This window comes from Lissotriton helveticus, chromosome 3_1, assembly GCF_964261635.1.
Source record: "Lissotriton helveticus chromosome 3_1, aLisHel1.1, whole genome shotgun sequence".
Classification (NCBI taxonomy): Eukaryota; Metazoa; Chordata; class Amphibia; order Caudata; family Salamandridae; genus Lissotriton; species Lissotriton helveticus.
The window spans coordinates 817,722,030-817,734,062 of NC_136061.1; positions in this window are offsets into that span (position 1 = coordinate 817,722,030).

Below are 12,033 nucleotides of genomic sequence, written 5' to 3' on the forward strand. Positions count from 1 at the left end.
GGACCACGACCACAGTTCAGCGACACCATCGCCGACCTCGTCAGCACCCACGCCCTCGCCTCCACGGACTACATCCTCCTTGGGGACCTGAACTTCCACCTCAAGAACAACAACGACGCCAACTCCACCGCCCTGATTGACAATCTCGCCAACCTCGGACTCAAACAGCAGCCGACAACACCCACCCACACCGCTGGACACACGCTGGACCCCATCTTCTCCACAAGCCCCCACGTCTCCTACAACCACACCACCGTACCCCACTGGACCGACCACAGATGCGTCAACTTCACCTTCAGGAAACCCACCACACACCACCGCTCCCAACAGCTGCCACGCCGCTGCTGGGGCAAGGTCACCAAGGATCAACTGACCACCACCCTCACCCTGAGACCACCCGCCGACCTCATCTACCCCGACTCCGCCGCTACCAACCTCAAACAGTGGATCAACGACTGCGCTAACACCCTCGCCTCTCTCAAGATCCCCACAACCAACCACACCAACAAGAAAGCCGCCTGGTTCACCGAAGACCTCCGGACCTCCAAGCACACCTGTCGGAAACTGGAGAAGAAATGGCTCCGCGACCGATCACCAGACAGCCTCACAGCCCACAAGAACGCCACACACAGACACCACCAACTCATCAGGACCGCCAAAAGGACCGCCTTCAAGGACCGCCTAGACAACAACACACACAACACCAAAGAGCTCTTCAGCATCGTGAAAGAACTCTCCAACCCCAGCTCCAACACCAACGACATTCCACTATCACAAGACCTGTGCGACTCCCTGGCCACCTTCTTTCACCGCAAGATCACCGGCATCCACGACAGCTTCAACTGCGACACCCCCGCACCCACCACTAAGACCACCATCTCCTCGACCTCCACCCACACCAGTCGCCTGACCACCTGGTCCAACGTCAGCGACGAAGACACCATCAAAACCATGAACTCCATCCACTCCGGATCCCCATCCGACCCGTGCCCTCACCACATTTTCAACATAGCCAGCACAACCATCGCACCCCACCTCCGGAAAACAATCAACATCTCCTACGAGACAGCATCCTTCCCGGAAAGCTGGAAACACGCCGAGATCAACGCCCTTCTGAAGAAACCCAAGGCGGACCCCAAGGACCTCAAGAACGTCCGGCCCATCTACCTGCTCCCGTTCCCGGCAAAAGTGACAGAGAAGATTGTCAACAAACAGCTAACCCCCTACCTCGAAGACAACAACATCCTGGACCCTTCCCAATCCGGCTTCCGCAGCAACCACAGGACCGAGACCGCCCTCATAGCCGCCACCGACGACATCAGGATCCTGATGGACAAAGGAGAAACAGCCGTCCTCATCCTCCTGGACCTGTCAGCTGCCTTCAACACTGTCTGCCACCGCACCCTATCAGCGCGCCTCCATGACGCCGGAATTCAAGAGAAGGCCCTGGTCTGGACCACATCCTTCCTCTCCGGCAGAACCCAGAGCGTCCGCCTCCCACCCTTCCGCTCAAAAAACACCAAGATCATCTGCGGCGTCCCACAGGGATCCTCCCTCAGCCCGACGCTGTTCAACATCTACATGGCACCTCTCGCCCACGTCACATGACAGCACAACCTCAACTTCATCTCCTACGCCGACGACACCCAGCTGATCATATCCCTCACCGAAGACCCCCACACCGCCAAAGCCAACCTCCACAGAGGAATGAAGGCCGTCGCCGACTGGATGAAGGACAGCAGACTGAAGCTGAATTCAGACAAGACAGAGGTTCATCCTCGACTTTACCCTCTTCATGACCAAGCAAGTCAACGTCGTCTTCGCGTCCTGCTTCAACACCCTCTGGATGCTCCGCAGGATCTTCAAATGGATCCCTCCTGACACAAGAAAAACGTTCACCCAGGCCCTCATCACCAGCAGAATCGACTACGGGAACACCCTCTACTCAGGAACAACAACCAAGCTCCTGAGACGACTACAACGAATCCAGAACGCCTCAGCACGACTGATATTCAACGTCCCCCGACGCAGCCACATCACACCCCAAATGAGAGGCCTTCCCTGGCTTCCGGTCAACAAAAGAATCACCTTCAAACTCCTCACCCACGCACACAAGGTGCTACACAACACCGGACCAACATACCTCAACAACCGACTCAGCTTCCACACCCCCACCCGCAACCTTCGCTCTGCCACCCTCGCCCTCGCCACAGTTCCTCGTATCCGGAAAACCAACGCCGGCGGTAGATCCTTCTACTACCTCGCCGCCAAGACCTGGAACGCTCTCCCTACCAGCCTACGACAGACCCAGGACCTGCGGCCTTCAGAAGACTTCTCAAGACCTGGCTCTTCGATCAGTAGCAGCCCACCCCCCAGCGCCTTGGGACCCTCACGGGTATGTAGCGTGCTCTACAAATGCATTGATTGATTGATTGAGTGCTATTTAATGCAAGGCAAGTTCTCCCAGCAATCTTCCTTTCCATGACATGGTGTACATACTTCTAAACCTGTGGAGCCACTGAACCTTTCCAGGTTTACTATCATTTGTTTCTTCCACAGTAAAATTGCACATCACTGGTACAGTACTTGGGTTGATCAATAAAATTCTTGTTCTGCATTAACATGTTTAAAGAGTGTTAAGAACATTTGGGCAGATTTTACTCACATGGATGAAGATACTGGCTGTCATGTTGATACTGCACTACTGATATGAAGGGATGCTGCTGGTCAGTTTCCTTGAAAAGAAGGCGCTGACTGGGGGATAGAAAGACGCTAACAGTTGACATGTCCCCATCTAGAATTGTATCTGCTGGTATAAGCAGCAGCTGGTTCTAGTGATGATTGGGGCATCATTCTATGTAGAGGCTGACTTGAGGGTAAGTTGATGCTCATCTAATATAAAATCCAGAATAGGCTGACAGTGTCGCATATATTGTAACCAGATCCCTGAATAGGACACTGGCTGGTACAAAGAATAGTTGCTGTACTGATAATTGCCAGTCTTGATGAGAGAACAAATAGGTGGACAGGTATTGCTGGCCGCTGCAGGAAATCAAGGTGGCTAACAGGGCTTTATAATACTGTTTCCATATTGCTACACATGACAAGCTGACATGATGATGCTGCATATCCACTGTGACAGAAAGAAACAAAATGGACAGAAAGTTTGTGCTTTTGCCAATAGTGCTTAGAAGCGTGGTGGCTGCTCTCTTCTTGCCCTTGCATAGGTTACTGACTTCTGCGACCACTGGCAGATATCTATAAGTGGCATAGACCTCAAGGGGAATAGAGACTTATCGAGGAGTAACTGTTGTTTGCCTGGTCATCAGGAAAAGGCTGATACTCTTTGGTAGCGTGGTAGTGTTAGGGTCTGGGGCTAGTCCTCTCTCTGTGACCATGTACTGACATCACATGACCTGGGGCAGTGGGATAAATGTTGGTCCTACCTTTGTCTCGTTGCTTGATATTGCCATTGTATGGATTCTGGTATCCTGCTCTCCTGGTTGCTGATTGCTGTTATTGAAGATTCCTGTTGTCTTGGACTCCTTTTTCCCTTTTCTCTCACGGGCTCGTGAGAGACGTTTATGCCCCCTGTTTTTGCTGTCCTTCCCTTTCCGTAGTTAGTCAGCTCCTTGTCCCGGGGTTTGCTATTCCCTCCCCCCTTCCTTATTATTTTTCCCAGCGTTTGTCTTTGTTAACAGTGTGCGGGGGCTCCCGTTCACTGTGATCGCTTTTTTCTGTTGTGCCCTTGTTTGAAGGTTTCATGGGAAAACGCAATGAGTAAACGAAGCGTTTAGCCTCGTTTCAGCGCGTCTTTCTTAGACGCCTCTTTGCATCATTGTGAGGCGGAAGTGACGTTTCGGGTCATTCCGCGAAGGGCCGAGTACACAAACGCTGGGATTCTCGGTGTTCCCGAGTGTCTTATACCTGTCCCTTTTTTCTTGCCCTTTAATTACAAAACGAAGGGGTTTTTTTCTGGCATAGGCTATACCCTGTTTTTTCCCCTCGTGGCGCAAGAAGGAAAAAATGAAGGACACTGGCAATATGTACCCCTGATTGGCTATCTGATACAAGAGTCTTTTTTATCTTGAATAGCCCAGTATCTTCACGAAGCAGAGCCTGCGCTGACCACGGGTGCAGAAGCGTGAAGGAGGGAGCTGTGTCCTATCGTTCGATAAGGGTGGAAGACTTGGTGTCTCTTCAACATACCACCCTCTTTTCAGGTTCATTGGCACACTCATAGTTCTATCTTGTGAGTGGCCAGTGGACAGGGGAAGGGGACTGGTGCATGCTACGTTCCTGCAGTGCTCGGGCTGGGCGGAATCCAACAGGTAGCTTCTATCTTCTTGATCCTGCACACGGTACACGCTCCTGGGATTTTACTGGTAGATTTATTCAGGTGGCATGGGCCTCAAGGAGGATAGAGACTGATTGAGGAGTAACTGTTGTTTGCCTGGCCATCAGGAGAAAGCCGATACCGCATGGCAGCATGATGGTTGCTGTCTTTGTGCTCCTGAAAAGGGTAATGGCTTATGTGATCACTGGCAGATATTTCCAGGTCGCATAGGCCTCAGGGGGAATAGAGACTGATTGAGGAATACCTGTTGTTTGCCTGGCAAACTGTGAGGCTGCAAGAACTAGATTCAAAAGATCCAAACCCTGAGGAAATATTCCTGGTAGATACATGAGATACTGCCTGACAGAGTGACTACCTGGTACATTTTTGTCTGAAAGTTAGGATTTTGCAGTTTTTAGTTCGGATGATAGAAAACTTCGGTCTACTGCAGCGTTTGGATATTTGTCAACAATAACTGGTGCAGAGGAAAAGTCCAAGCATTTTGAAGCTTTTGAATTGAACATTGTGACAGCAGCCCATGTTGTTTGTAAATTGAGCATCAACCTCATTTACAAATCTATCCAAAATAGAGAAATAAACTTCCTGCTTTAATCATCCAGAGAGTGGAGATTGACTTTCTGAGACATCAAAATGGCTGGATCTTTTCCCTACAGAACTACAGAGAAAATAATCTATCAGTTTGTGAATCAATACTCAATTTACAGTGTCTCAAAGGTGGAGCCCTTACATTTGATTTTTCTTGAATCTCAATTCCACACTGCTCTGTGTCCTTAGCCTGACTTAACAATTCGTTCCACATTCTGTCGTGATGGAGTTTCACTTGATCAATTCTTGTTGACTTAATTAGATCACATGCTCTCTTCAAGTCATGGTCTTTGCTCTGTAGTACTTCGAATAGACTGTGAATCTTTCTGAGAATGAGTTCTATACACTGCAATGTGAGCAAGAAACCAACGTTTTCAATGTTCTTTAAGAAGTCCTTTTTGTGTTTAAACAATGCTCCTTGTCACATTGTTTTGGCTTTATAACACGGAGAACAACAAAAATAGACTCAAATCACATCTGTACTTTTCGAACACAGTGGTACCAGTAGAATCACCTTGTACCTGAGAGTCTTTATAGCTCCATTACATACAGGTTACTCTATTTCTGAGCTTTCACAAAGAGCTCATGCCTTGGTGAACTTTGTGAAAGCAAAACATAAACTGCTTGCAATGTTAAAGTTAAATGTTTGAATGTTTTTATGTTAGCTACGGTTTAGGCGATGTGCATGGACGTGCATATAAACCGCCTGTGATACTATCAATCTTATTTTTGCTGCAGCAAGGCTAGAGGCATCTAAATTCTCCATATGGTATCGCCCTAGTGCATTCTTCTGAACATTTCCATCACAATCAACAAAGCAGACAATAAAACTTAGCTACTCTTTATGTGAGACATCTTTGGTTTAGTGAACTAGCACTACAAAATATTTTGTCACTTTTTTGGCACTACGCTAATGGTCAAGCACTGCCACCAGAGATACCATGTCATTTTGGTAATTAGGGAAGGTATGGTGACCGCATGAGTGTCTGAATACATCTGTGAGTGGATGCATGAGTCTCGAAGTGGGTGAGTGAACTAGGTGTGTGAGTATCTGAGTGGGTATGTAAGTGTCTGAAGAGATCTGTGAGTGGCTATGTGAATGTCAGAGTGGATCTCTGAGTGCATTTGTGAACGCCTGAGTTGGTGAGTGGGTGCATGAGTGTATAAGTAGGTCTGCACATGGTTGGATCAGTGTCTGAGTGGGTGTGTGTGAGTATTTGCTCGATGGCTCCCTTGGCCAAGAGAGCCGTAGGTGTTTATGTCTCTGAGTGTGTCTATGAATGTGTCTATGAATGGGTGCATGAGTATTTGAGTGGGTCTGTGAGTTATGTTATGTTAAAGCATTTGTAGAGCGCATGCCTGCCCCAGAAGCTGGCAGTTCGGGCTGGACTGTTCCCATTGGGCGCAGGGTCAAGACTGATTTGCACATGGCTGTGTCCCGTGCTTTCCATGTCACTGGAGTCAAGCTATTCTGGCTGATGAGGGCTGAAAGCCCAAAACCGGTCCTAGGATGCTTGTTTCCAGTCCAGGGAGGACCTTGCCCAGCAGTTCGGCTGGACTGTTCCCATTGGGCGCAGGGTCAAGACTGATTTGCATATGGCTGGGTCCAAACTGGAATGGCATGGTGAGCAAAAAAACCATAGATTTAGGCCCAGATCTCTGTACTGGGGTGAATATATGACATTGTTGTGCATTCTATCCATCAATTGTTCTTTTTGCATTTGCCCCAGCAACTGGGAATTCCAGTGCTAAAGTAGATATCAAGAGAGGATCCCAGACAAAAGGGGAACGTTAAATTTGGGTGAATAGCCAGGTCTTCACCAACCTTCTGAAGGTAAGGTGATCAGAGGTTTAACAGATGTGGGTGTTCCAAAGGACCGCAAGATGCAAGATGTGTGCATGACTGTCTGAATGGGTCTGTGAGTGGGTACATGAGTCTCTGAGTGAGTCCATGAGTGGATGCATCACTGTTTGAGTGGATCTGTGAGTGGATGCAGGAGCATCTGGGAGGGTCTGTCGGTGGATGCATGTGTCTCTGAGTGGGTGAGTGAGAGGGGAATGGGTCTCTTACTGGGTCTGTTAGTGGTTGTGTAAGCGTCTAAGTAAGTCTGTGAGTGGCTGTGTGTTAGAGTGGTTCTCTGAATAAATTTGTGAGTGTCTGAGTGGGTGAGTGAGTGAATGAGTGCATGAGTGCCTGAGTAGGTTTGTGAGTGTGTGCACCAGTGACTGAGTAGGTGTGTGAGTGGGTGTGTCAGTGTCTGTTAGGGACTGTGGGTGGGTGTGTGAGTGTCTGAGTAGGTCTGTGAGTGGGTCTGTTGGTGTCGTAATCGGTATGTGAGTAGGTGTGTGTGTCTCTGTGTGTGTCTGCTCATGGGGGCAGGAGTGCCTGAGTGGGTCTGTGCGTGTGTGCATGAGTGTCTGGGTGAGTCTGTGAATGGGTGCATGAGTCTGGATGGATCTGTGAGCGGATGTGTCAGTGTCTGAGTGGGTGCATGGTTGGGTGTGTGAGTGTCTGAGTGGGTCAGTGAGTGGGTGCATGAGTGTCCCAGTAGATCTACGAAGTGGGTGTTTGAGTGTCTGAGTGGGCCTGTGAGTGGGTGTTTGAGTGGCTCAGTGGGTATGAGAGTGGGTGCATAAGTGTCTGAGAGGGTCTGCCAGTGGGGATACATGAGTATCTGAGTAAGTCTGTAAGTGGGTTTGTCAGTGTTTGTGTGGGTCTGTGAGTGAGTGCATGACATCTGACTCAGTCTGTGAGTGAGTGCATGAGTGTCTGAGTGTGTGACTGGGTGGATAGATGTGTGCGTATCTCAGTGGGTATGTGAATGAATGTGTGTTTCTCTTAGTCGGTCTATGAGTGAGTGCATGAGTGTCTGAGCGGGTCTTTGAGTAGGTACATAGGTGTCTGAGAGGGTCTGTGAGTGAGTGCATGAGTATCTGAGTGGGTCTATTAGTGTGTGCATGAGTGTCTTAGGGGGTTTGTGAGTAGGTGTGTGAGTGTCTCAATGGATTTGTGAGTGGGTGCCTGAGTGGGTTTGTGAGTGCATGAGTGTCAGTGGGTCTGTGAGTGATTGTGTGAGTGTCTAAGTGGGTCTGTGAGTCGGTGAATAAGTGTCTGAGTGGGTCTTTAGTGGGTGAAAAAGTATCTGAGTGGGTCTGCAAGTGTGTTCATGATCCTCTCAGTGGGTCTGTGGTGGGTGTAAGAGAGTATGATTCGGTCTCAGAGTGAATGCATTAGTGGGATCTGCAAGTGTGTTCATGAGCCTCTGAGAGGGGTCTGTGAGTGGGTGTATAAGAGTGCGAGTGGGTCTCTGAATGAGTTCATTAGTGTCTGAGTGAGTCTATTAATGTATTTTTTTTTAAAATGTCTGCAATATTTGCAAATTTGTTGTGACATTGTACCGGGGGTCGTGCTACGTATCCTGACGCCTTTGTGAATATCACTCGTGGAAACAAAAAGTTTTTCAACATATTATACACATCATGGGTCCCTCAAAGACCCCTATATTCCAGTCATGGAGTCAGAGCATGTCTACCCTGACCCCTTCTATTGCTTTCATTATTCATTTTCACACCCACAGAATCATGTCCCATTACATAAAATAGCAGCTGCCTCTTTCTACACAGGTTGCGGCCAGCGTATCACAGCATTCCTGTTGGTGTGTGAACCTGCGACTCGTCGCAAAGGCTATGCACCTCTAAATTTAGTTTTGGAATTAGGGAAAAAAGTTTTCGCTATTCAGGGGAGAAGAGAAAAAATAGTTCATAGTCATTTTGTTTTAAAAAAACTGAAGGCCGAATTCAGAGTTCAGGGAACGCCGTGTGCAAGTTTGTTTAAAATCATTCTCTCTGTTCCGGTGAAAACATCATTTCAGATAAATTCTCGAAAAAACAGTCTACGGCTTCTGGTGAGAGTTCGACTAGGTTAGAAAATGTCGCTACCATGCAGTCACGCGCATGATTGCTTTCACTGATGGTTTGATCAGAACTGCTTACAGAAGGTCGTACCTGGTCGATGCTGCTTTCATCATGTACTTCACTACTCTTCAATCGCAGTGGTGAAGTTTCCACGAATGCCGTCATCAGGATAGGTAGCCGCTGGGGACAGCACAATGCATGAGCCTTTACCGGACCCAACAAAGCATCTGCATCCAATGGTACGTCTGATTGTAGTGCAAGACAGGTGTCCAACACGCATTCTTCGCCGTATAGCATGCATCTTAATACAGGCATAACACAATTCTGCCAGATGGGTCTGAATGAAAGAAACCAGGTCATATTCAGATCTCGTAGTCGGGCTAAGCCAAGGACTTTAGTTATGCGGTCCCGGTAGCGGATAGCTAGGATCGTTTCTTCCATTGTAGCTGGAGTCTTGTCTGTGACATGGCTTGCCATAACGAAGCAAGAGTAGCAAGAATAAAATGCCTGCTACGAGTCCCAACAGGAGTGGAAGTCCGCCAAAGATGGAATGGACGAAATTTGGAAAAATACCCAGGATCGCTTTGAATGGTGTTAAAGCGCCTGAAAAAACTGTCTTAAATACACTGGCGATACCACTTGTATCAGAAATATTTAAGATTTCGTTCAACATTTCTGCGAAGTGTAGGGGGCTATTTGTTGATAACATTGAATGAATCTCTGCCGTTGTCCTTGCAACTTGGAGATCATACGTTTCTTTTGATGACGTCAACTGGGTTGGCGTCTGTAGGAGCACAGTCTTCATTCTGCTTAAAGTATCAATTCGAATAGAAGAGATTTTTAAACTGGGCCATAACCTTCCCTCCCTGTCTGGAGCATCAGTCGGGAACAATACTCTTTCACAGCACATGACCCTGGAAGTCACGCTTATGAGATAAGGTTTTCCTGGCAGCAAGCCACAACATCTGTGATCTACAATTAGAATGTAACTCCCGTTTGAAAGTCTTCTAAAGAATGGTTCTATTTGTGTTGCAGGTGTGCCTAACTGGTGACATGAAAGGTTATTTGAAGTCCCTTCACAGGCCCCATGCAAACTAATACCCTGACACAGAAGTATGCCACTTAGTGATCTTTCACAATTATTACCACTAAGAAATACACTCTGTCCATTATTACTGACACATGTGTGTGTATAGGGCAAGTTCCATGTGGACTTAATGTATCCTTTACCCAACCTTTCATACTGGCCTGCCTGTATATATTTTTGGCAGTATTGAAACTGGAAAGTTGTTATCGGAATATTTATTATCCCATGTATTATCCATTCAATGACAGGTCGTTCTGACATTGTCAATGGTAATCTCTCAAGTTTTTCAATGCTCAGAATTGTATAGTCAGCACCCTTTTGTGCCAAACTGATTTGTTTATCAGTAAGGTTAAAGATATTAAACAGTGACGTTGTGTTGATTAGACGCCAAGGCACATAGCCTGAACGCAGATTTTGTAACGTCCAGCCAAGCTGCACAATAGAACGCAATTGAGACTGACCGTGTTGCAACATCAGTAAGTCTTGTTCTATTATATCGATTGCAGAAGATACAATACTGTCCAGTGAATATATTCTGGAAGACAGAGTCATTAACCCATTGTCCACAACAGAAAGTGATTTTTCCAAATTAACACGGCCAATTTCCCGTATTTTTTCTGCTGTCTCAATTTGAGTTACTTTCCAAGCTTCGTTGTAAGCTGCATATATAGAGGCCGCTATGAAACGTTTTTGACGCTGTTTGCGTGGTCCCATGATGAAATCACGCAAGTCAGCACCTTCTTTAAGTAAAGTTAAGTGTTGCTTAATTTCTGACAGTGTGGATGTATGTAGCCATTGAAGGCAGAGTTTTCCCACACTATAAGTAGTTACAATCCCTGGATGTTGTCTCTGGGAGTATCTTGGGTCTGGCCTGGTCAATGTGAACCCCTGTATTTTGTTCAGGAATCAATCTTGACAGTTATTTGTGTCTGTGGGCCAGATCAACCATTTTTTCCAATCAGCTTGTGTTCTGTTTTGGTTTAAAATATGGGATACGTCTATCTCAACATCCGTAGTGCTATTACTGGTAGGTGTTGGTTTTGGAATAGACGGTTTATTTAAGTCTTTAATTTTGGCTAGGCCAAGACAGGATGTCTGTTGAATTGTATCATTCAAAAATATAATTTGTTCTGGGATCATGCAGGCTCTAAATAATGATTCTATACCTTGCACTTGCCAATCTTTTGTGCCCCAGATCGTTTTTGTTTCAATGTTATTGTTCCAGAAATCAAAACCGAAGGTATTCATTTTTTCAAAAAATGAGTCTGAATATATGAATTTTGTGTTTGTAAGCATGGTTTTCACTCCTGTCTTATTTAACAATTTGAAATAAAATGATTCTGCATTACTTGTGTTGAACCCAGAAAAGTATGAATATTTATCAAAATATGTCTTTGAACTGCCTTTTGGTGGAGTCGCACAATGTTCCCATTGGTTAAATTTTAAAACATTTCTAGGTTGAGTAGATTTATGCAGATAATGGTTACCATAATGGTTATAACAAAACATTTGATCGTAATTAGATGAACCTTGCAAATAATCATGTTCTGTAAATTTAGCTGACATTACTAGATCAGACATCATATCATTAATACTTTCAAAGTCCCAATCATCAGCAAATGTGTTTGGTTTTAAAAAGTCACTTAATTAAATCTTAAATTGATGAGGATACTTCAGAAGCTCAACCGGACCATAGATTTCGTAATCAGTTTTTTCCCATGCTACCCCACCGGGTATAGGATTGGCTGTGAAGTTTACTGAAGAAAGTTCTCTTTTCTCGATGTGTGAAGACTTGTGTGGTTTCAGGACCAAGTTGATGTTCTGACTTGCTGTGTCCATTGTAACATATTTTCCCTCAATGAAATGTCCCAAGCATAGTACCATGATGAGCCAAATTATGAGGATGAATACTCCTAGTGCCACCCAAAGTTCGATCCATGGAGAAATCAGATAGGTTTCTTTTAGTTGATGAAAGAGTTCCTTTGCTTTGTCTTTTAAAGTTTTTGTTGTCGGCTGTTCCTCAGGTTCACTTGGATCTTCAGAGAAATCATCGAAGTTGATGAAGTAGCCTGATGCTGTTCTGTCAATT